Source organism: Manacus candei, unplaced genomic scaffold (assembly GCF_025592945.1).
Source record: "Manacus candei isolate 608988 ecotype Guabito, Panama unplaced genomic scaffold, ASM2559294v1 h1tg000068l, whole genome shotgun sequence".
Lineage (NCBI taxonomy): Eukaryota > Metazoa > Chordata > Aves > Passeriformes > Pipridae > Manacus > Manacus candei.
This window is the reverse complement of record NW_026138116.1, coordinates 518,132-540,737: the sequence shown is the minus strand read 5'-3', so window position 1 is coordinate 540,737 and position 22,606 is coordinate 518,132. Positions and strand designations below refer to the sequence as shown.

At 44.7% G+C, this 22,606-nt stretch overlaps 1 protein-coding gene across 4 annotated transcripts in view; it reads left to right on the top strand.

Moving 5' to 3' along the window:
- The first annotated feature begins 17,892 nt into the window (after positions 1 to 17,892).
- Positions 17,893 to 22,606, top strand: part of VCAN (versican) — a 97,232-nt gene continuing 92,518 nt past the window's right edge. For all 4 annotated transcript variants that reach the window (XM_051806763.1, XM_051806764.1, XM_051806762.1 and 1 more), the window contains exon 1: positions 17,893 to 18,175. The gene's annotated coding sequence lies outside the window, so the exon portion shown is untranslated. The remainder of the gene's footprint in view (positions 18,176 to 22,606) is intronic.

Sequence of the window (22,606 nt, the reverse complement as noted above, 5' to 3'; positions counted from 1 at the left end):
GAGACATCATGGGATTTTCTGAGATCTCTTGATATAAAATTTTTTCCCTAAAGTGCAGGAACAAGAGCAAAAAGAACTTTTGGGGTTTTTTTGTTCTTAAAGACATCACTGTGTTGGGTCCATCAGTCAAGGTGTGAGTTACACCTAACGAGGGCATTGGTTTCTTTGTCAGACAAGTCACAGAACCTCACACAGTCCAAAGTCCTCATCTAGAGGGGAATTTTCATTGCAGAGACTCTGGAAAATAACACTATCCTTTACTGGTTAAGCATCTCCTTTTCTGTTTTGAATTTAAAAATGCTATAGAGAGTCCAACAAGTAAGTCTCTTACCTTCTGTAAGAGACACATATGGGAGAGGAGTTGCTGAGCCCAAGCCAAATGCTGGATATCTAAAGCCCAGAGAGAGAACAGATGTTTTACCACCTGCACACCCTTTTCTACCAGAAAATAATTCAGATTTGGATGTTCTTCACTGGATGAGTTTTTATTTCTTTTTTTCAAAGCTGACTTCCCATCTCCTTATGCTTAAAGTGTAAGCAGAGGGGGGAGGGGGAAAAGATATTAGTGTTATAACCTGAGTTTGCACAGTGCTTACAGGAAAATGTTAAAATGAAGTTTCTGTCTCTGGGGGTTAATAATGTATGGTTAGTGTAGGGTTGTTATGAAAAGAACATAGTTAACAGTGAGAGCATATGGCCAAATAAAAGAAGGAATCTAGCCCTTCGGAGATGCTCTTCCCATAGAATGGGAAAGGCAAAGCTGACTGGAGCATACATGCTGTGAGCTGCTTGTTTTCCTCACAAAATATAAGGATATCGCTTCAATGGTGGTGGGGTTTTTTGTGAATATTTCAACCATAGTGGAGAGTCTTTAGGGAGAGACCTGACAGAAGTCCAAACACTGCAACACAAATTCACTGATTACAAAAGGTGTAAGGAACAACTTAGACTTCGATGAGATCCAGTGAATTTGCCTGCCCGGGGTGGGGTAGAAGGTGATGGAGATTATTCCTGGAGGACTCTTCTCCATGTGCTGGTGGATCAGAGTTCCAGAGAGTAGCAGGAAAGCCAGCACAAAGAGCCTGGATAATGGGATGTGTGAAATTAACTCAGATACCATTTGTAACATGGTAGATTCGAGTTAATAAACAGAATTTATTTTACTTATCACTGACTTGCAGAATGATCTGGGTTGAAAGGGACTTTAGAGACCACCTGGTCCAACCCCTTGCCATGAACACCTTCCTGTAACTCCATGACAGCCCATCCTCTGCCATGGGCAGCACAGACACGGCACTACAGAATACATTCATTTCTAAACAACTAGAAGAGAGTTTACTTTACTGACAGATAAAGATAAACAGGAGGAGGCAGCTGTGAAAAGAATTCCATTGACCACTGACCTGAAAACATGTAGCTTTCCATAAAATAAGCACAAACTAAGTAAAAGTGAATAGTTAGATTCTTCAGAAATACTTCCTACAGAACCAAGGCAATTATTTTTAGAGGGTGGTGGGAAGGGGATATGTGGGATGGAAAAAGGCATGGCTTTTCTAGGCTGAACTACCACATATTTCAGTGTAACTGCATGGACACCTTTACTCTCTCAAATTAGACCACAGTAGCTGCCCAGACTGGTACTGACTGTACATGGACCTCTTAAAGATAAATCCTAACTCTGGATTCACAATATAAATAGTATAAATACTGTTGAAATCTCTCAAGAATTGCAGTACCTGAGGTGCCTGGAAAGATGACCAAGCTCCATGTGCATTCTCTGGGGGTCACCTGCATTAAAGTTCAGATTGTCCAAGCACTAAATTTAATCCAAACCTGAACATCTACCAGATCCTTCCAGGACAGTATTCCTGGTTTGTAACTTCTATCCCAAATCCAAGTTTTATTGAGACACAGTCACATTTTACAAAGCCTAAATCAGAGTAAAAGGCTATTTAGTTTCTATTTAAAAATTATTTTTATATTCTTAGCTTCTATTTAGTATTTCTCTCAGGTATCACCTCTGTCTGCCTGTAGGTTGAAGGTTCACACCAGGTTTTTGATGCCATGCCACATCCCTATAAATCCACTTAACTGGAAAATAGTGATTACAGAAGAGTGAAACGCTGCTTGGAGAAGATGCTGCCCTACAATCAAACAGAGAAATTGGGTTTATTTTCCCTTCCAACTGATGGACTAGTTGCTAATAGGAAATAACCCTTTTTTGAGCTGTATTTACTACAGATGCCAGAAGACATCAATTATTTGATTAGAGCTGGGTAGAAAATGTTCTATGAAACATACAGATGTGGTGACATCGAAACATTCTAGAAATTCAGATTTGATTTTTGCCAAGTCATTTTTCCTATTAAAAAAAAAATCTGAGAAAGTCCAGGAAAAACTGGAAACAGTAAGAAAATGGGAGTCCAAGCACTACTTCAGATTATTTTAGAGACTTCCATTTAGGCTAGATTTTTGTTACATGTTGTCTTCAAGTTAAATGGCTAAATTCAAAGCAAAATTAGTTTTCTTTTAGGATTGAGAACATACTGCTTAATGCCAAAGTAATTTTTGAGTTGATTGAAAGTGCTAAACTTTGGATGAGCCTGAAATAAAGGTTTTTTCTATTTGTCCTTTATTTTGTTTGTTTCCAACCAGCAGTTGAAAAACAAGGATGTGTTCCCTCCTCAGCTCTGGTATCAGGAGGGAAGTGCCAGTGGAGCTGCTGGGATTTACGCAAATAGAGCAATGAGAGGTTGACCTTTCCACATCCTCCCCAGGCAGCCTCTTCTGCCCTTGAGGCCTTCTGTACATATTTAGGAAAGGCAAAGCAAAGAAACTGCTGCAGACGTGAGGTCATCTTTGATGAAGAATTGCCCTAAAAGTTAAATTTTTTGCCATCAGCAAATAATAAGTTTTTTCATGCTAAACTTTTCATCTGTTGTTTTTATATTGAAACAGGTTGTTGTTTTTTTTTAAATATCCTGATGTATAACTTGCATTGACTGACACCAGTTGATGGATATCCCATGTTTATTACACCAGTTTAAATGTTACCTGCTTGGGCACCTTCTTGGTGGCAAAACACTGGAATTCGGGTACTTGACTTCTGTCTAGTGGACATCTGCCAATTTGGCTTAGGAGGGCTCTCCTTAAGACCCCCTTTTTTATTCCAGCTGGGATCTCTTTAACTCAGTGGAGCTGCAGAACTTTTTCTGGCACTATCCATAACCATTTCCACTGAAAAAACAATATAGATAACATGACACTGTGAAAATTTTAGAACTATTTCCAGTGCTACCATATTATCCAAAGGCATTTCTGTTACCTTTTTAGTTAATTGGGTTTAGTTGGTTTGGGGGGAGGGGTTTGCTTTTTTTTACCATGCAAAAAAATCAAGGCAAAACTGGCTGAAAAATATTATAGTTGCTCTCAAAATATGAAACAAATGGATTCTACAAACACCGGCCAACAGCTACATTCTGGTATTTGTTTTACATACAAGAGAGACAAGTGTGAGCTGAGAAATTAAGACCCACAAATCTACCCTGTGCATATTGCCAGTTTATTTAAGTGATACAGTGTTGTGTTAGTTAAAGTGGTCATAGGAGAGTGCTAATAGCAAGTGATTAGTTGCTCAGGCATATTTATTTAAGAAATATAATAGATTAAAAGCCTTCTGGTCAGAGTAGATACTCCATCATCTTTAAAGTAAAATAATTCCTGCAATTTATGACTCCTTTTGTCATAATTTAGGCTTTAGGACCATGAATCACAACTGAATTGCTGCTGACTGGGTTGTAGGCAGAGAAATTTCTAACAACGATAGAAAGAGGAAATTTATGATTGCTGAACTTATTTTCCTCTTCAGGTTAGAAAAGAGAACACTGAAATGTTCATTTGTAATGTCCCCCACTTGTAACATTTCCAGCTTTAAAATGACTCTTCAGCAACTGAAAGTGCTAGCACTTTGTGTAACAAAACCATTTGCTTTGCATTTTCATGGTAAATCAGTGGAAAATGATAGATGTTAGAAAGATAGCAATAACACTTATTTGAACAATACATACGAAACTCTTTGTGTTGTTCGTTTCATGGACATTCTACATAAGTATACCTAACATTTGACCATAAGTGGTATGTGAGGCTAATTATGAAAACACAGCATAAAAAGGGAAAAGAACAGAAACTTCAGCCCCTGTGTGTTGATGTTCAGCATTCAAAGCCTGCAGAGAAGGAATCTCTAAAGGCTGGTTTTGCTCATCAGGACCTGGGCTGTTTCCCTCATCCTTTTTTCGCAGCCTTTTTACTTCTTTGCCATAACATGCCATGGAAGTGGCACCTCCATGAAGTCATGCCAGGGGTCTGCAGGACAGACTTGGTGTGACAAAGAATAAAGGTGAAATCACACGTTGTGCAAAGAGAAGAGAACGCTGGTTATGTATGCATAAATATGACCAAAGTATGCACAAATATGGTCTTGATTTCTTTGTGTTAGACTGCTGAGGTGTGTTTTATACCGTATCAGTTTCTACATTTTTACGATGTACAAAGATACTGAATATTTATCACTTAGATTTTGTCCATGGAGATAGGTCACCTATTTCATGCTAGTATGCGTACAAGTGAGAGATGAGTAATTGGAAAGGTTTTTGCCAATGAATGTTAAGATTTATTGAATGATTCCTCGTACCAAAGTAGAAATGGTTGCAATATTAAAATATCTACTCTTTTTAAGTTTGTCTGATTTCTGATGGAGTATCTGTTGCTCTAAAAAAGGGGCTGCCTGTACAAATTTTAAGCTGAATAGGTCATTGAGTAAGTCCTTTTCTGTAAGATCTTTCATTTGCTATCTGGGACCCAATAATGGAATTGCTCTGTATGTGGGAGCACTTTTTCAAGTTAGGAATATGAAAAACATTCTTGTCTGACTGGGTGCATGGTGGTAGAAATGTTAATATATGGGTAATACATAAGCAGAAGGTCTCTAATATCAAATTCTTGTGAAGGGCACATGATCTGTGGTGGAACTGAAGTCCTTTATGCTACACATCAAGGAATTGTGGTGCTGGTGCATTTGAGTCACAGCTTCTCCACTCTGACCTTACCTGTTTTGGGCCAGTCCTTGCATGAACACTGTGGCTTGAGTCTCTGGAATCTGCTCCTATCTCTCCTCTGAGCAGATGGCAATGCACAGCCCCACATCCCAAAGTGAAAATTTCAGTCTAAAATTGTGACAATTTTCCTGAATCAATCATCAACACTGGCTGTGTCCACAAAGCTGCTTCAACTGCACTTACATCAATTCCTTTCATAATCTTCCATCCAAAAAAGCACTTCAGCTGTATACACAAAATTGTATTTGTATGATTACCCATATCTAATCACACAAATTATCAAGAAATTATTGCATAGGGCTATATGGCTCTGAGTTAAAAGTAATATCTACTTTTCCTGTCCTGGGGACAAAATAAATCGGTTCCTGGCTGTTTTGTAGAAGCACTAAAGGTACCTCCTGCTCTTTCTGACAGGCTATTGTACACAAACTATTAACACACTGATTTGTGAGCCAATAGGATGAATACCCAGGTGGTCTCTGGCCTCCTGAAGGAGCTCCAGATCTCTCCCTTCAGGCAAAAAGAACTACTCACTTAGATTAATACTGCCTTATCTCTTCCTTCTTCAAAGCCAGCCCAAGTCAAACCAGGGCTCAGCTTTCATCTGGCAAACTCAGAGCTCTGAACTAAACCCCTGAACTCAATGTTAATATACTTTTCTTTCTTTTTTTTTTTTTTTTTTTTTCCCTAAGGGTGATAGCCACAGAATAACAAAACCTAGGGAATTCTCTTGACAGGTGGAGTTTGTGGTTTATGTGTGGGTGCATGAACTCACACAAATTGGGTGTCCTACCTGAGTCTGTTAAATTAATTTTGATATTAAGTGACCAGCTTATTGCAGGCTTCTGGGGAGGCTTAAATGTTTGGCCATGAAAACATGCATTTAGGAAAGATAGCATTTTTCTACTGAAATACTTTCAGGTTTCCTTTTATAGAAGCATAAACACTGTCAACATATTCCTTTTGTTTGACCTTTTTACTGAACACGCCAGAGCATAAAGCTCTTCAAAGCTTGGCAGAAGATTCCTGAGGAAAGTCAAAAGATTCCAGACTAGGTATATATTCTAAAAAGAAACAAGAGATAAAAATACCTCCAATATTTTCTTCATTCAAAGGGTTGGTCTAGTCTAAAAAATAAAATCTAATAATAACCAATACAACAGCAATAAAAACAATGAAAATGTGGTAAAAGTATATGGATAGGTTCTAACTATGTGTTTACATGTATGCACCCCACAAGCAAAAATTGCAAATTAAATCTTAAGAATCTCCTTAATTCTTTGGGAAATCAAAAAAATTCAGTGGTTAAGACTGTGAGGGTTCCTTGGGATTAGTTGCAGGAGCACCTTCCTATGAACCAATGAATACTGAAAACCAAAAGAAACAACCATTTTTTTCTTGATTTGGAACTTTTCTCTTATTTTTCTGCATGAACCACTAATTCTTATGCAAAAATTATGTCGAGGCTTCCAAGCAAGGTATTTCTATCCATATAATGAAGGTTACTATCAGTCTATTTTCAGTTAATGAGTATTTTTGTAGCTTTTCAGGACCTGAGGGTCATCTACAGTTGGATAATTAATTCATTCCTAGAGCAGGACAATGCTGGGGAACTCTTATGGATGACACCTATATATCCCACAGGTATTATGACCCTAACCGTAGTGAATAGCTTATTATTATTTTATATCTTAGGGACGTTTTTGATCTAGCTCCTTAATTTATCTGTAAAAGAATATGTAAGAGTTTAAATATTTCCTCAACTTCCCTGCTTAAGAAAAGTGCTTTATTTGCTTAGCTTTCTTTGTTGAGATGGAATTAACTCCATTCCTACATCAAAACAAAAGCTTCTGCACAAAGTTTTAACACAAAGCAATGAATGTACAAATCTTTTCTTCCTGTGTTTACTCTGTTCAGCCCCTCCTCTCTTTAGTTTCACAGTTGTGTAATTTAATTAGGAGGAAAAAGAATTGTCAAGCAGATATGTGCAGCAGCAGTATTAGCACCCATGATTCAATCTCCCTTGTGCTGTTGGAAGTGATTATGATTCCAGGAACAGAACTATTGCTGATGAGTGCTCCTGGGACACAATCAGCCATTCAGGGTGTAGCAGGGATTTGAAGAACCATCCTGTGAAAATAGATGTTGACATGACCTCAGATCCTGTTCTCTACCAGTGCACGAGATAGAGTGAAGATTGGTGTGTGGGACCTCAAACACCACGCAAAAGTCAGAATTTTCTTGGATTTTGGGTCAAAAGGAGGGAGTGTTTGCTCAAGGAAAGGAGAGCCCCTGGAAGGAAGCAGTTACACATTCAAGGAAGACATGTATGAACAGAAGAGTCTGGACAAACTCTTCGAGGAGAAACAAAGCTCCGTAGAAAGATCTCTTCAGTTGCTGCTGATAAGTACACCAGGTTTACCAGGGGCTAACAGGGCTCTAGGACCTCCACTGTCTCCAAGGCACTTCTCTGGAGAGCCTGCTGATGCAGTTCCCAGATCATTTCCCAGGGATTTCAACAGTGCTGGATCCCTTGGCTTCATCCCTGTATTCACAAACCGGAACATGCTTTTTCTTGCCAGCTTTGAAATATTATAGGTATAAAAATTCTCTCACCTTTTATCCATGCAGCATTTTGCGCTGGGCATTTATCCTTATTTCCGCCCCCCCCCCCATCTTGCACACCTGGGCTGCATATAAGGCCACTATTGCAATGTGTGGCTGCCATGATATAACTGGAGTTTGTTAATAAGGCACTGAATCTGTGGTACAAAGTGGTACAGTGAAAGTCTTCAGTGAGATGCTGAAAGGAGCAGAATTGGCTGGAATATGTTGGGAAGTTTTTAAAGGCATTAATCCTGGGGGATACTCAGGGACAGGAACAATCCAGCCCTCTGTGAATCTGAGTGAAATGATTGCAGGGAGCAGAGGTTACGTGATGTGGAGAGTTTTGCTAGAAGCCACCAGACTTTCAGAGCACAAAATCAAAATTACATCAAAGTGAGCAAATTTTCAAGCCTCCTTTTGTGTTTCTTTAAGCCTGTGAGAGCTTGTCACATGATTCCACAAAAAAGGAATTTTGTCTTCTCATTACATTTTTAAAAAACATAAGTACCTGTGAGAAACTGAACATCTCAAGACACTCCATAGAAAAAATATACAGATCCTGCCCTGCAAACAAAGTTCTCAATTCTTACGTGACAGCATGAGAATAACTAACAGAGCTAAACACAGAGGGAAGGGGCTGGGTAAAAAAAACATGCAAGTCTTGGCAAAATCGAATCTTGCGAAGTCCAAAGCTATAAGTTCACACACAAAAAAAAAAGGAGCTAACGAAGATGAATGGGTAAGAAGTAAAAGGGGCAATGGGAGTGTGCAGCTATGAATGGATATCTGGTTACATCACAGATGATACAGTATAAATACATCGGTACACACTTTAAAAACATATGTACGTATAAATCCCTTCATCCCCTTTTTCCATTTGTATGCCACATGCTTCCACTAAGCTATGTAAAAGAGCGCACTGTTCACCGGCAACTGGGCAGCTGGGGGCAGCTCCTGGGCCCTGGAAAAAGCCACATTTCACTTATCTTACCTTCTCTTCTCTCACCCAGATATTCTGCAAAACAAGCAAACTACGTATCTTCATATCATAGCCGGTGCTGTGCATCAGGCTACATCCACTGAAAGCCCCACTGTCTGGGGCCAGGAGATTCAGAAAACCTTGGCAGAGCTGTCCTTGAGCCTGCTGCTTGATTTATGTTTTCAGATGGAAGCTATATGAAGCTCTTAGTTGTGCCTGGTTTTCTGCCAAAAAATTGGTTTGACCCAAAGCGGGCTTTATGGAAACCTAAAGCACAAAGCAAAGTGTCATATAATCCACAGTAAAACCTGGCACTACCTTTTTTTTTTTTTTAATATATATATAAAGAAAGTGTACATTTTCTTAGGCTGGGCTGTGAAGTTTTCTCTCATTTTAAATTTTCTCTGTGATTGCTGTGAAAGGAGTAGCTTGGAAGGCCCACATTGACTTTCCTGTCTTATCCTTTCTTCGTGTCGCATTGGTGGAGTCTGATACCAAGGCAACAAAGATGGAATGAATTGGGACTGAAAATTGTCTGTTTTCAATAACAAGGACTATCTCTGGAGGAAGAGATCCAACTTTACACACATGTAGGAGGCTGAGAAGTTTCAACAGAGGCAAAGAAATCATTGTGAGCCCTGAGCATCTGAAAAAAAAGAGCAGAGATAAGAAGCCAAGGCAGAAAATATTCACCAGTTGTGTGTTTAAAACAAAATATTGTGCATCAGCTTCCATCCTCTGTAGCCGATTAAATAATGTGGGCAATGTTCATCAGCTGTGTCAGATGTTCGCATTAATTACTGTAATTTGTAAGAAGGGAAGTGCCACCTAGTGGACCGCGCCACGGAAGCGCATCCTGCATCCCATATCCCGCACTGCTGTAGTCCCAAAACTGCTAAATACCCCGGAATAATACAGCCTATTAATGGTTTATCAAGTGCCAATGGGAATCGTGGCTCCAGACAAACAGGGGAGGACTCCTAGTCTAATTTAACTGGGACAATAGGTCCTAGACACTCAAGATGGATATTCCCAGTGCAGATGCATTCCTCTTAATTCTGTTTGGTTTACCAAATAGGAATTGCTCTAGGAAACCTCAACAAAGAAGTGGATTAATGAGAAACTTAGTAGAGAGTGTTTGCTGTATAAGCAATTCCAAGCCTAAGTAAAGCAAGGGGCAAAGTCTGATCAGCGTTCAGTACCAAACTCAAGTAAATTCTGACAGAAGTGGGTGAAAAATGTGCCAGCTGCAGGTCAGCAAGAAATGCTAACAACCCTCAAACACTCGCCTGCCCACTTTCATTAAAAAGCAAACAGGGAGAAAAACAAACACTTATTTTCCCCCTGCCTTTTGTTGCTCTGTGGAGTTTGTTTTGACACTCGTCCTCCTTCAGCTGGATTGTCCCCCGATTTCTGCTGTTTTCATGGCATCTTGCTGCTCCTCAGCTCCCTTTTCCTCTGCCTGGGCAGCTGCTCAAAGCAGCTCCTGCCATCAGGCCACACCATCCCTCTGAGAGCTTTGCCTTGCTGCTGCCAAGTCAATTCTCAGTCTCTGTTGTCCCAAAGGCTCCTCAAATTTCCTGGTTTGCTTTTATAGAAGCATAGAAGCAGGAAGACCCTACCACCCCAAGCTGCTCACAGCTGCCTCCCTGGAACACGTCGGGGAGACCGTTTCTCTCCTTGGACTGTCCTGGGTCTGCAGTGCTAAAACTGGAAGAGAAGGAGGTTGCTGTGCTTCAGAGAGCTTTGTTGTAGCAGCCTGGCCATAACCATCTTGAAAGGTGAGCTGTTTGACCCATTGAACACAAATAAGTGCAATATCCTACAATGCTGGTAATGGGCAAGACACAGAAGCTGTGAAACTGGGGATGCTACTGGTTACAGTCGAAACTTTCAAAAAAACATGCCTTCCTGTATGCCTTATGCATTTGAACCAGAGGAAGAAAACAAAAATAAGAAGGTGATTAAACAGCTCCTTCTTAAATGGCTTTTCTTGTAATGATATGTGCAATGATGTAGCTGAGGCCAGAAGCAAGAAAAAAAAGTATTATCTCCCATTCTGCAGAGACCTGACCCCCTCCCATCCCTTAAAATAAAATACCAGGCAAGTGGTTTATCTATATTTATGGTGCCACAGAGCTCCATGTTTCTTGGCTCACAGAGCCAGCAGGAAGGACCAGCAGCCATTACAAAATATCCATATGGCAGCAGGTTTCAGAATCTCAGGGGAGCTCGTGCCCCCACTGTGAGAGCTCCTTATCTGCTCCAGAGCACACCACTGACCCTGTTTGCAAACTCACCACTCCAAAGAGATAGCAGGAGCTACTATCTAAGCACTCTGGGCATAGAAGTGTCACCCTCTGGGGCTGTCTGCTGAAAGCCTGTGCTCAGCCAGGTGAAGAGAGGACCCTCCGTTGCACTTTGGCACCAGGCTAACAGCAGTAGTAGGTCCACTTGCATTAGTACAGAAAAATGTCACAAAGTTTCTGCTATTTCTGTCTGATTTTATAGTAAAAAGGACATCTTCTAACTCCTACAGCCAGTGTTATGAACGCTAACATTGTTCCCGTTCTCCCTCATCCTGGGAGACTCTGCTCACCGCAACAGAGAAAACCTTTCACTGAATATCTGGACACCAGAAATATTTCCTTCCTTCAGCAGATGGAGGATAAAAATGTCATATGTCTTCACAAAAATTGATGAGGAATCCTTGGTGACAGCCCTGAGGATACTTGGTCACAGAGGAGAGCTTGGGATAGTGTGGGGGGAACATGGAGCTTGATGCTCCTTGGGCGGAGTGCCCTGGTTTAGTCTGCAGAGGCATTTTAGCAGCACTGCCTGATGCCTGGCCTTCAGGGCTCACCTGGGGAGCTGTCTTTGGGGGTTTTTTTCTGTCACTGATTATTTTTATTTGCTGTTTGGGTCTTCAGGTGAATTTGCTTCTTCTTTCCAAACTTTTCTCTGCTACAACTGTGATTCATGTTCCATGTTAAGGGAAAATGAACTTTGTAGGTACTACATTTCCTGCTTTGAGGCCTTCAAAATAAAAATTTTAAAAGTGCATTAAAAAACAGAGGACATTCAGAAAAATAATAATAGAAAAGTATTAAAAATCAGAGCAACGTTCAACAGAGCAAAGTTTTCAACAGGGGATAACCAAATACTTCTCTCTGCTTTTATACCCATCCTCTCCCCACTGAAAAAAAATTATCACTTCCTAGTGATAAGTTTTTTGGGAGACAAATATTTACTACTACTCCGAGAATCTTGCAAATTGTGCAAGAAGTATTTGCAGACCCCACTAGCCCACTTTGTGTGTTTGTTTGTTTATATGTTTATTACTTATTTTAAATGATGTTATCACAGATGCTCTCCTGGCCATGTCTGAGAGCCAGCCAAAAGACATAAGATTCCAGGAATAGGCCTGGATCAGCTCTTTCAGCCTATTTACACTCTTTGTCTCATGATGGGTTATGACTCTTCCTGTAGACATGGATCTTTTAATCTTTCCTTGCCTGCTAACAGCTACCAAGTTTCCACCTTTCTGTTTTGATCTGAAAAAATATGTCTCCAGGAAAGAAAAATATAGATTTTCCCGCGTGATGGAGGATGATGAAAAAGCCTGAATCCTCCCTTTCCCTGACTCTTTAGGGTCTTTCTGATCTATATCACTTCTTTGATTCCCCTGCACACACGTCAAGGGAGAAGAAACTGTTGACTGACACTTGTGGAGTCAGGAGGATCTTTCCAGTGACTTCAGTGGGCTTTGGATTAATCGTGTTGCGAATGTTTGTTATTCCTTTAGCCAAGGATGAGAAGGCCCAGGAAGAAGAGATTAGTTAAGAAAATCTCTCTTAATCCATTTCAAGAGTTTGCCCTGTCAGTGTGGAACCAGATCCAGAGAGTTTATTCTTTGCACAATGGTGGTACCTTCATATCATAAAGGAAAAAAAATAAATTAAAAAGAGTAAAATAGACTCATTTGTTTTGGTAACAGCAAGAGAATAAACCCACATTTGATTATTCAGTGTTACTTCTTCACTAAAGCTTATGATCCAGCCACAGAGTTATCAAAACAAAAATAATGCATGCCCAGGATGGAGTTTATCAGAGGAAGCCCAGGACACTATGGATTAGAACAACACTTGACTATGGCTCAGGCCATCCTGTGCTGATAAGTTTCTTAGTTTCTTTCCCCCTTTCTTGCCTTGTCCTGTGTTTGGTCCTCATAGGGATCAACACTGAGAAAGACCTTGGTGGTGACCTACCCACGCTGACAACTCCTGCCCAAAATTACAAAGCAACTATTCTTCAAGGAGTCAGATCTGGCTGTGTGATGCAGACTGCTTTTTCAGTCTGACTTGAAGACAGAGCCTGATTTTTTGGCTTACACCAGGCAGAACCAAACACCACCAGAGCCTTCTGACAAAGGTTTTGAGGGGATTAACCATGGGAACAAAAAACATCCCAGTCTGGCCTCTTGTCCTTGGAGTCAGAGCAGAAACATTGCAGCAGAAAAGAAGGCAGCACCGAAACACAGGAGGAAAACATACCATTTTCTTTGTCACCACCCAGTGCTGCTGAAAGCCTGGACCTACTCCTGATAAACCCTGTCCTGGAAACACACTATCTCAAGGTAGATAATGCCGTGTCTGCATCATTACATTTAATGCAGAAATAATATCTAACCATCAATCGTGCCTTATTCTGTTACCAAAGGAAACACTCTATTCATAGCTGAGTGCTCTCCCCTCCGCTGAAGAAACATGGAGCAAAAATAGGTGGAGAAGGGTTTTGCCACAAAAGAAACATTGACATAAGCCATCGAGTGTTTCATTTGAGAAAGTGGTTGTATACGCTATGGTTACTGCTGCTGCTAAGATTGACTCCTCTGAAGAGTTTTAATTTGCCTCTGAAAACACATTTGACTCAAAGAGTAGGAAAGAGAAGGACTGGGAAAAGCTTTTCTTAAACACGGAATCCAAGAACTTGCAGAAGTCTATTGTTTCAAAAGATTTTGTGGTTTCTGAAAGCACACTGGGGTTTAGATAACTGAACCACTGCAGAATCAGGAAGCAGCTGACAGTTCTGTACCTCTGAAAGGGGAAAATTGGGTCAGTGGACTGTTTTTCAGCACATGTGGCATGGCACAGCCCTTTACAAGGAGATGGCAATGGGAGTCTGGACCTTCAGATCTAGTGGCCTTGAAAAGTGGAATAACTTTGCAAGGATCTTTGATTTGCCTAAACTGACCTTAGTGCTGCTGGCACCTAAATTACATTAATTATTCCCTTTTTTTTTTACATAAGGTTTTTCACATACAGTGGCTTAGGAGGAAAAAAAAGGAGGAAACAAGTACAGAAAAGACAAAGAAAAGGTGATTGTGAAGCCACAAAAGATGGCTTAAGAGAACCTATGCTAGACAAATTAGTTTTTCCTTGAGAGATTGTGTTTTAGACTCACAGTATTCTTTCAAGTGATGGGAAGTTTTTTTTTAACAGATGTTCAGTTTGATATTTGCACATTGGCTGTAGCCATGGTCTAATTAATTTCAGATATTTCAAAACAATGGTTCCTCGTAAAGAACCATTTAGGGTCTATGTTTCACATTTAAAATCATAGTCATTGTTGAGCCCGTAACATAAAACCTATGCTTAAAAAGTGTGTAATGAAAATAGAATTTTTTCTTCATCTCTGGACTATGATGTAGCTAGCAGGATTACTTTTTTTTCTCCAGTGATATTGCTTTAAGATGCAGACAAAGCCTAAACATTTTCCCTTTTCTTGGGTTTTCTCACACAAATCTGAACATCTGAAAACAATGATTTGTCATGGGAGATATTTGGCAGCTGGAGGAAAGGTTTACTGTTTCTACTTTTCCTAAAATATTTACAAAGCAAAATATCTGACATTCGCAGTAAGTCAGACAATGTTTTGGGCCTCTGACAAAATCCGTGGAGGCAGCCTGAGTGGTCTCTCTGAGAGGAGGAAAGGAGATCCCCTTTCTAGACAGTTTCTTGGTTCAGTGCAGAAACCTTGGCTCTGGAGGAAGACGGGGAGAGTTAAAGAGGGACGAAAACACCGGGAGGTTGCAGAGGTCTGTTTTTGCAGCTTGATCAGCTCTTCACTTTCCCCAGCCCTTTTTGAGAGCCCCGAGGGTCTCTGGTGTAACCCATCAGAGTGGCTGAGCACAGGGAAAGGGAAGCCCCGCTACCACCTTCACTCGCTCCGCATCGCCCCCCACCCCCCTGCCCAGAAACCCCCATCCCATCGCGAAGTGAAGGGGTGGGGGGCACGGGGGAAACACAGAGCTCCCCGTCTGCCTCTTCTCCTTGTGCCCCCCTCGGTTTTCCCCTCTGGAAAGGGGGCTCCAGGAGCTCCTCCGGGGGAAGAGAAGGAAGAGGAGGAGGAGGAAGGTGGTGGGGCGGGATGGGAAGGGGGGAAGGGGGTGGTTTCTGCATCCTCTGCTTTCTTTCCAGCTCCGAAATCGAGCAGCTTGGCCAGTCGGTTTTTATCAGGGCTCCGGCAGGCGTGGGGTGGGAGAGGAAAGGGAAGGGCTGAAGAGTCTTTTCTTTTTGGAAAAATAATCTATTTTCTTTTCTATCGTGGGGGAAAAAAACAACAAAACCAACAATGACAACAAAAAGAAAAAGAAAAGAAAGATGTGCCAGCAGCAAGGCTGAGTTAGCCCCAGGGTTTAACTCCTCGTTGCTTCTTGGTGGTGTCTATAGGTGTCTGCAGGTAGAGAACACGCCCTACCACCCCGCCCTACCCCCACCCCAAATTTCTGGTCATGCTGTCTCCTCATTCCCAGAAAGGTTGGTCAGCAATTCAGCTGGACCCCCAGAACAGCGCGTGTCCCAGTGGGAAGAGACAGGTCCAACTTCCCCTCTCGGGGTTGTGCTGCTGGCACCCGGGGCAGTCACGGCTATAAGGAGACGCTCTTCGGCAGAGCATGGATCTCCACAGGGTGGGGACAGCAGAATCGTCTCTTCCCATCCTTTGCCAGCAGCAGTTGTTCTGTCTCCAGTGGACATGAGTGAAGAGATGATGGAGAAGCAAGACGAGGGCTGTAGAGGCTTCTGCTCCATCGGAGGACACCCATCCTGCCTGAAGCCAAGGCAGGAGTGAGTGAGAACAAGCTGGAAAGTTGGGGTGGATGGTGAAGGATAGAGGGGCAACTTCAGTTTGACTGTGATGCCTCGTCATTTACAAGTTCATCATTTGTCTTTGAGGGTGGCCTGGAGATAGGTAGATACCTAATGTTATGGGGTATGTCCTGTTGTCCTTTCCAGAGGATTGGGATGGTGGCAGGATGGTCTCCCACTTCTTCATCCAGAAAAGAGAATTGGTGCAAAGGACAGGAGAAGTCCAGAGAGTTTCCTGCCTTATGCACATATCCTCAAAGGGTTTGTCTGCAGCCTGAGGAGGCTAAGACTGTGTAGGGAGAGGGAACAGTGCCTTAAAAGTGTGTCTCACACAGACCCCTTATGTCTGGGAGAGCAGAAGAGGCTTGTTTGAATCAATGTGGGAGAGATTCCAAGTGAAGTGTTCTCCTTTCATCACAACATTGTGCAGAGGAAGTGTGTACCGTCTCAGCAGTGACACTGCTAGGCAGGGAAGGCCAGGCTGGCAAAAACAGGAACTGCAAAGCCTTTGTGTGAATTTGCATCAAACCCTCTCAAAAATGTGCCTGCAACTCTTTTTAGTGCCTGTTTGAAAGCAAAGAATTGTATTTCTGTCAGCTCTTCCACCACACAAGGTTCAAGGATTGAGAAACCTGCATCCCAACATGGGGCAAGACCAGTGCACAGGAGGAACATGTGCCAGGTAGGGTCTCATCCATGCACGGGGAATTGGAGGGACTGGTGCTGGTGGGGGCTGGCAATGGTGAAGAGGGCTCCTGCACTGTCTTCACATGGGAGAAGGGGAGCAGCCTCTCTCCAGCACCCCAAGTAACCAGATGTGGGTTCACCCTATTCAAGGCGGAAAGATCAACAAGCTTTGCAAGGTGAGATAAGCATTTCACCCAGCACTCCATCTCCAGGCCACAGCTCACACAAACCTTGTCTGGTTTAAGCCTCCAGGTCTCTATTTCCTCCTGTTTGTCTGTCATCTTTCCACCTGCAGCTCCTCTAACTTGGCAATGGAGGTCTGTCTTTGGAAATGAGGGCTTTGGGATTGTCTGAAATCCACTGTCAGCATAACTCTGGGGACAGACCAGCTGGAACAGTAACAGCAAGAGGTGCTGAAAGAAAACTCCTCTGCCTCTTCCAGTTGTACCTGGGGCTGCCAAAGACGTGCCCAGGTGTGAGCAGTGTGATCAGGCACACCTATTCCTCCAGGGTTTTCTTTTCTGGCCTGGGCTTTACACCCTCCTGGAGGAGGGGGGCTTGTGGCATCCAGTGGTCTGAGAAGGCACATGCCAGAGGCACCTCTTCTGCCAGTGTTTTGAGAGGGTGCCTTAAGCGTCTCCCATAGACTGAGATAGGAACATTTTGGGACAGGAGCTGCCTGGAGAGGACAGAAGACCCTTTATTAACTGGTGAAAGTCCCTTGTAAAAGAGTGGTTTAGAATTCTGCTTATGACTTCATCTCTGAGAGGTTTGGACAGCAAAAGCAGAGTCTAATCTAAAAAAAAAAAAAATAAAAAGAAAGAAAAATGGCTGGAGATTCATAAAGCTAGGGTGGAGAAGCTTGGCTCAGGAGGCTGCCTATGCAAGTCTGCCTGTGAATTAGTATTGGCAGGGGAAGTTTGGAGCCAGCACCAATATATTCTTTCATTGCAATCTCCACTGAGACTGGGGAGGCAAAGGGGAAAAAAAAGGATTTCGGTCCCAGTCACTTTCCCCCATTTCAACCGGCTTCCGGAGCCAGGGTACAGGAGGTCTCTGCATTCTTTTCTCGGTTAATTGTTTAATTGGGGAACAATGCGCCCTGTGCACCCTCTCCGGATGGCTAGTGCCCGTCCCGCCGCACCGGGCTGCGGGTCCCACTGCGGGTCTGGGGTGCAGGGGGCGCCCCGAGGGGGCGGAGAGGGGGGCCCCGCTCGGCGCAGGCGGGCGCTGGGGGCTCTCCTGCGCCTAGCAGCTGCAGGAGCTTTGGAAATTGCAGGGAGGCTCTCGCAGAGCCTGTGAACCCTCCTCTCCCCGAGCCAGCGCCCCTCCTCTGCAGCGCTGACGGTACAACGATATAATAATGATGGGTGGCTGAGGCTCGCATTTGAACTTGCAGGCGAGCTCCCTTTGCCCACAGCTCGGTCCTGGCTCCGCAGCCGTGAGTCAGGTGCTCGCTGGCGGGAGGGCAGGGAAGGAGGGAAGACCGAGCTCTGGGAGAAGGGGAGACCCCGGATCCACCGGCTCCTTCCAGCACTAGCGAGGGGATTTACTCTTTCATGCGGCCACTGGGATCTCTGGACTAGACCAGCCACCACGTTGTGATTTTTTGTGATCTCTGCAATACGCTACCTTTTAAGGTAACTATAACTCTTTTATTGCGGCTTGGTTTTTTGTACTTTTTTTTCCTCCCCCCCCCCACCCTTTCTTTACCTATGATTTGCAGCAAACACTTAGTGTGGGATTTAAAACAATTGTTTTACTGCTGTACCAACAAAGAGTTTGAACTGCAAATCTTAAGCGGGAGGGAATAAGCGATGATTGGTGAATTTAAACAACCTGGGGTAAGTTCAACGACACGCACAGGGGAGAGGAGAAGGAGGGATGCTCGGGAACCCACAAAAAAAAAAAAAAAAAAAAAAATCCAGTGCAAGGAGGAGAACAAAGAAAACTAGGGAATAGAAGACTTTGGGGTGGGAGCCCTGGCAGAAGTGTTTGCTACTGGTGGTTTGGATGGCTGGGAAGGCAGAGCCGCACCTTGGGCTCGGGAGGGAGACGGGAGGAAGTTGCTCCGTTTGGATGTTAAGTACACAAAGCGCCCGTGTGGCAGGAGCTACCAGAACGGACCTTTCCCTTCAGCCACCGGCTTTTCTAGCGCTGGGAAAAGCGTGTGCTCGATCTCCTCCGCTCCTGTGTGCTCCCCCCATCCATCTCCCCCCTCCCCCCTTTTTTTTTTTTTTTTTTTCCCTTTTAATCTCTTCTCCTGATGTTCCTGGAAAGCTGCTCGCAGAGCAGAGCGGAGCTGAGGTGCTGAGCATCTCTCTCCCGAGGAGCCGGAGAGCAGCGTATCCCCCTGAGCCACATTTTCACTGCGGAAAGGGAGGCAGTGGGTGAGGAGGAGGAGGAGGATCGCGAGGTCAGTGGAGCAAAACGCCCCCTCTTAGACCCGCGTCCAGCTTCTCTGTGGCACGGGCACTGTCTTCCCCCTCCGCTCCCGGGGATCTCGCCTTTGTGTTACAAAGGAAAAGTGAGAGCATCGTGGAGGGAATTGAGGGAGTTCGGACGGCGGGAAGAAGCGGGGGCAGTGTATGTGCGGAGAGATGGGACCCTCTGCAGCTCCCTCCGTCCCCCGACCCCGTCCCCACACAAAGGGCGGTCCCGGCCTTCATTGTCCCCCTGGTCACGTCTTCTCGGCCACCCCCTCTCCGTCGTTCCCTCCCGGCACCGGCTCTCGGGAGTAAGCCCCGATGGCTTTTCTTTCTTTCTTTCTTTCTTTTTTCCTTTTCTTCCCTCCCTCCCCCCCCCCCCCCCCCCACTTCTCCTTTTTTTCATCCCTTTCCCCCGTTTTTTCCGCTTTCCTCCCTCTCTCCCTCCCCCCTTTTTTCTTCTTTTTTCTCCGTTTCCCCTCCCTTTCTCCCCCTCATTTTTCCCCTTTTACCCCTTTTTTCGTTTTCTCCCCTTCCCCTTTCCCCCTCTTTTTCACTTTTCCCTTTTTTCTCCTTCCCTATCCTGTTTTCCCCCTTCATCCACCCATTTCCCCATCCTTCCCTCCCTTTTTTCCCCTTCTCCCCCTTATTCCCCTTCCCCCCTTTTTTCCCCTTTTCATCCCTTTTTTTGACTTTCCCCCCTTTTTTTCCTTTCCCCCCTTTTCTCCTCCCCTCCCTTTTTTCCTTCCCCCTCCTTTTTTCCCTTCCCTCCCTTTTTTCCCTTTCTGTATTTTTTTCCCCTTTCCGTCTTTTTTTCCTTTCCCTTCCTTTTTTCCCTTCCCCCCTTTTCCCTTTTTCCTCCCTGTTTTCCCTTTCCCCCTTCTTTCTTTCCCATCCTTCTTTCCCCTTTGCCTCTCCTTTCACCCTCCTTCTTCCTCTTCCTCTTTTCCCTTTTCCCCCCCTTTTCCTTTTTAAGTTTAGGCATGAGCTTTGAGACCCATCCCAGGATGGGAGAGTATGAATGTCGGGTGGGTTTAGGGATTGGCTTTATTTCTGTGCCGGGTTTTTTTCTCTCTCTCTTTTTTTTTTTTTTTTTTTTTCTTAAACAAGACGGAGCGAAAGAGGAAGTTTCCTCCTCCCTCATGAGGAGCTGGAGAGGCCGGCGGGGCGCGGGACGGGGCGGGCCCGATGCCGCAGCCCACTGGGCGCGCAGCCGGGGCAGGGGGCGGCTGTGACAGGGCTGGGTGTCCTCGGGACCGGTTTGGGGGGTCCTGGTTTTAGGGATCCCAGGTTTGGGGATCCCGGTGTGGGGGTGCGGCCGCTGTCGAGGAACGGCGCGGGCGCGGCGGCGGCACCGCGGCGCCCCCCGGCGGCAATGGCGGCATCGCAGCGGCCGCTGCTTTCCCGGACTCCTCGCTGTGAGGGGAAAATTCCCACCCCATCCCCCCGAAAAAAAAACCGCAAACCCCAAATCATCATCGTAATAAAATAATTAAAAAGAAATACCCTCGAACAAAAAAAGAAAAAAAAAAAAAAAACAAAACACAAGCAACTCTGTGGCTTCTCTGTTTTGGTGTGTTCCTCGCACTCCTCATCCAGCTCTGGGGTTCTGGGCGCAGAAAAAGACACGGATCTGTTGAGGCAAGTCCAGAGGAGGCACCAAGATGATCAGAGGGATGGAGCAGCTCTACTGTGAGGAAAGGCTGGGAGAATTGGGATTGTTCAGCCTGGAGAAGAGGAGGATATGGGGTGACATAGTTGTGGCCTTACAGTGCCTGAAGGGGCTACAAGGAACATGGAGAGAGACTATTTACAAGGGCCTGAAGTTAAAGGACAAGGGGGAATGGCTTCAACTGACAGAGGGCAGGGTTAGAAGGGATATTGGGAAGGAATTCTTCCCTGTGAGGCTGGTGAGGCCCTGGTGCAGGTTACCCAGAGTAGCTGTGGGTACCCCATCCCTGGAAGTGTCCAAGGCTCGGTTTGACGGGTCTTGTATCAACCTGGCTTAGTGGAAGGTGTCTCTACCCAGGGCAGGGGGTGGAATGGGATGATCTTTGAGGTCTCTTCCAACCCAAACTGTTCAGTGATTCTATGACAGGGGAGCCGGCAGTGCCTGAAGGGCTGTGTTTGACAGTGATGTGGAACTGGGGTCTTTCCCAGCTCCAGGTTTTCCCACTCCCCTCAGTGCCATCAGATGGGATTGGGCGTGCGGAGAAGGTGCAGCAGGGCACCTTCAACCTCCCTTGAGTTCAGCACTGGTGCTGGATGGACCCCAAGATTCACCGAGGAGCCCCTCACCCAGCCCACAGGCTGGTCCTGGAGCTGAACCCCTGTGATGGCAGCATGAGCAGCACCTTTGTGTCATTTATCCATGACTGCACTTCTTGCTCCCTTCACCAGTGTGGGTGCTCAAGACAGGTGGGCAGGGGATGTCTGCAGCTCTCCTGAACCAGGCCCCCCAGGCAGTGGTCCCAGCCTCAAGGCTGCCAGAGGTCAAGAAGCATTTGGACAATGGTCTCAGGGACACGGTGGGATTCTTGGGGGGTCCTGTGCAGGGCCAGAAGTTATGATCAATGATCCTTATGGGTGCAGCTTGGGATATTCAATGGCTTTGGAAAGCAGGAGTCAGAAGTTGGAGCTGGCACTGGGGTGGTGCTGGGAGGAGCAAGGTATGCTCATTGCTCCTCCACAGGCTCCTGGACTCTGGGTCATCTCTCCACACACTGCCTCTGGAAGTTTTCCAGCATGTCTCTGCATGGCTGTACCGGAGCCTGGAGCCACTTCTGGTATAAATGAGCACGGGACTGGGAGGGATGTCCTGAGGCAGCACTGCCACAGGGAGGACCACCAGAACACACTGTGCTCTGCTCACTTTTCCTATCTGTGCCCCAGGCTAGAGCCAGCACTCTGGCTAGTGAGGCTTCAGTGTGGAAGATTTCCCCCCCCAGCTGCAGAAGGTGATGAGGAAGGGATGATGCAGTAGCCCCCAAGACCTTCTGCAAGGCCTTAGGAGGACCTTTCCAAGTGATAACAGGCCAAGCAGAGGTTGCTAATGAATCAGATGCAGGCTGATGCACCATATGGCAGCACAGTGGGCTAATTAATCATGTAGCATAGACATGGTGAAACTGGCAAAGTTAATTAAACAGCGTTAATGGTGAGGTGGATACATGTCAGCAATAAACAGGCAGTGTAAAAGGATCAAAGGGCTGCAGAAGCAAAAGAAAGTGCAGGATGTGTGCATGTTTGAGAAAGGATGGAAGCTGTGACGTTTCAGGGCTTGGGAGGTATCAAGAGTTGTTCTGGTTGTTTCCAGCTTATTGGGATTCCACCGGGAAGTTGTAATTTACTGTTTTACCCATTACTATGAGCAGCAACCTTCCTTCACTTCTCCAGTACTAGATTCTGTTGGGTTCCTCCCTCCTATTTTTATTTTTTCTTTTAGTTTTTTATATCCTTCTGACTTTCACTATGAGGGTCGATGGGCAGAGGCTGTTTTATGTGTTTAAGAAACACGTTCAGCATTCACAGTGCGGCTGCGGAGCATGTGCTGAATCAACTTCAGTGTGACCTGAGGAGTTGCAGGCTTCAGAGACAGTGTTACCTCCATCAAAGCAGCTAATTCCTCACTGTCCCAGCTTCAGA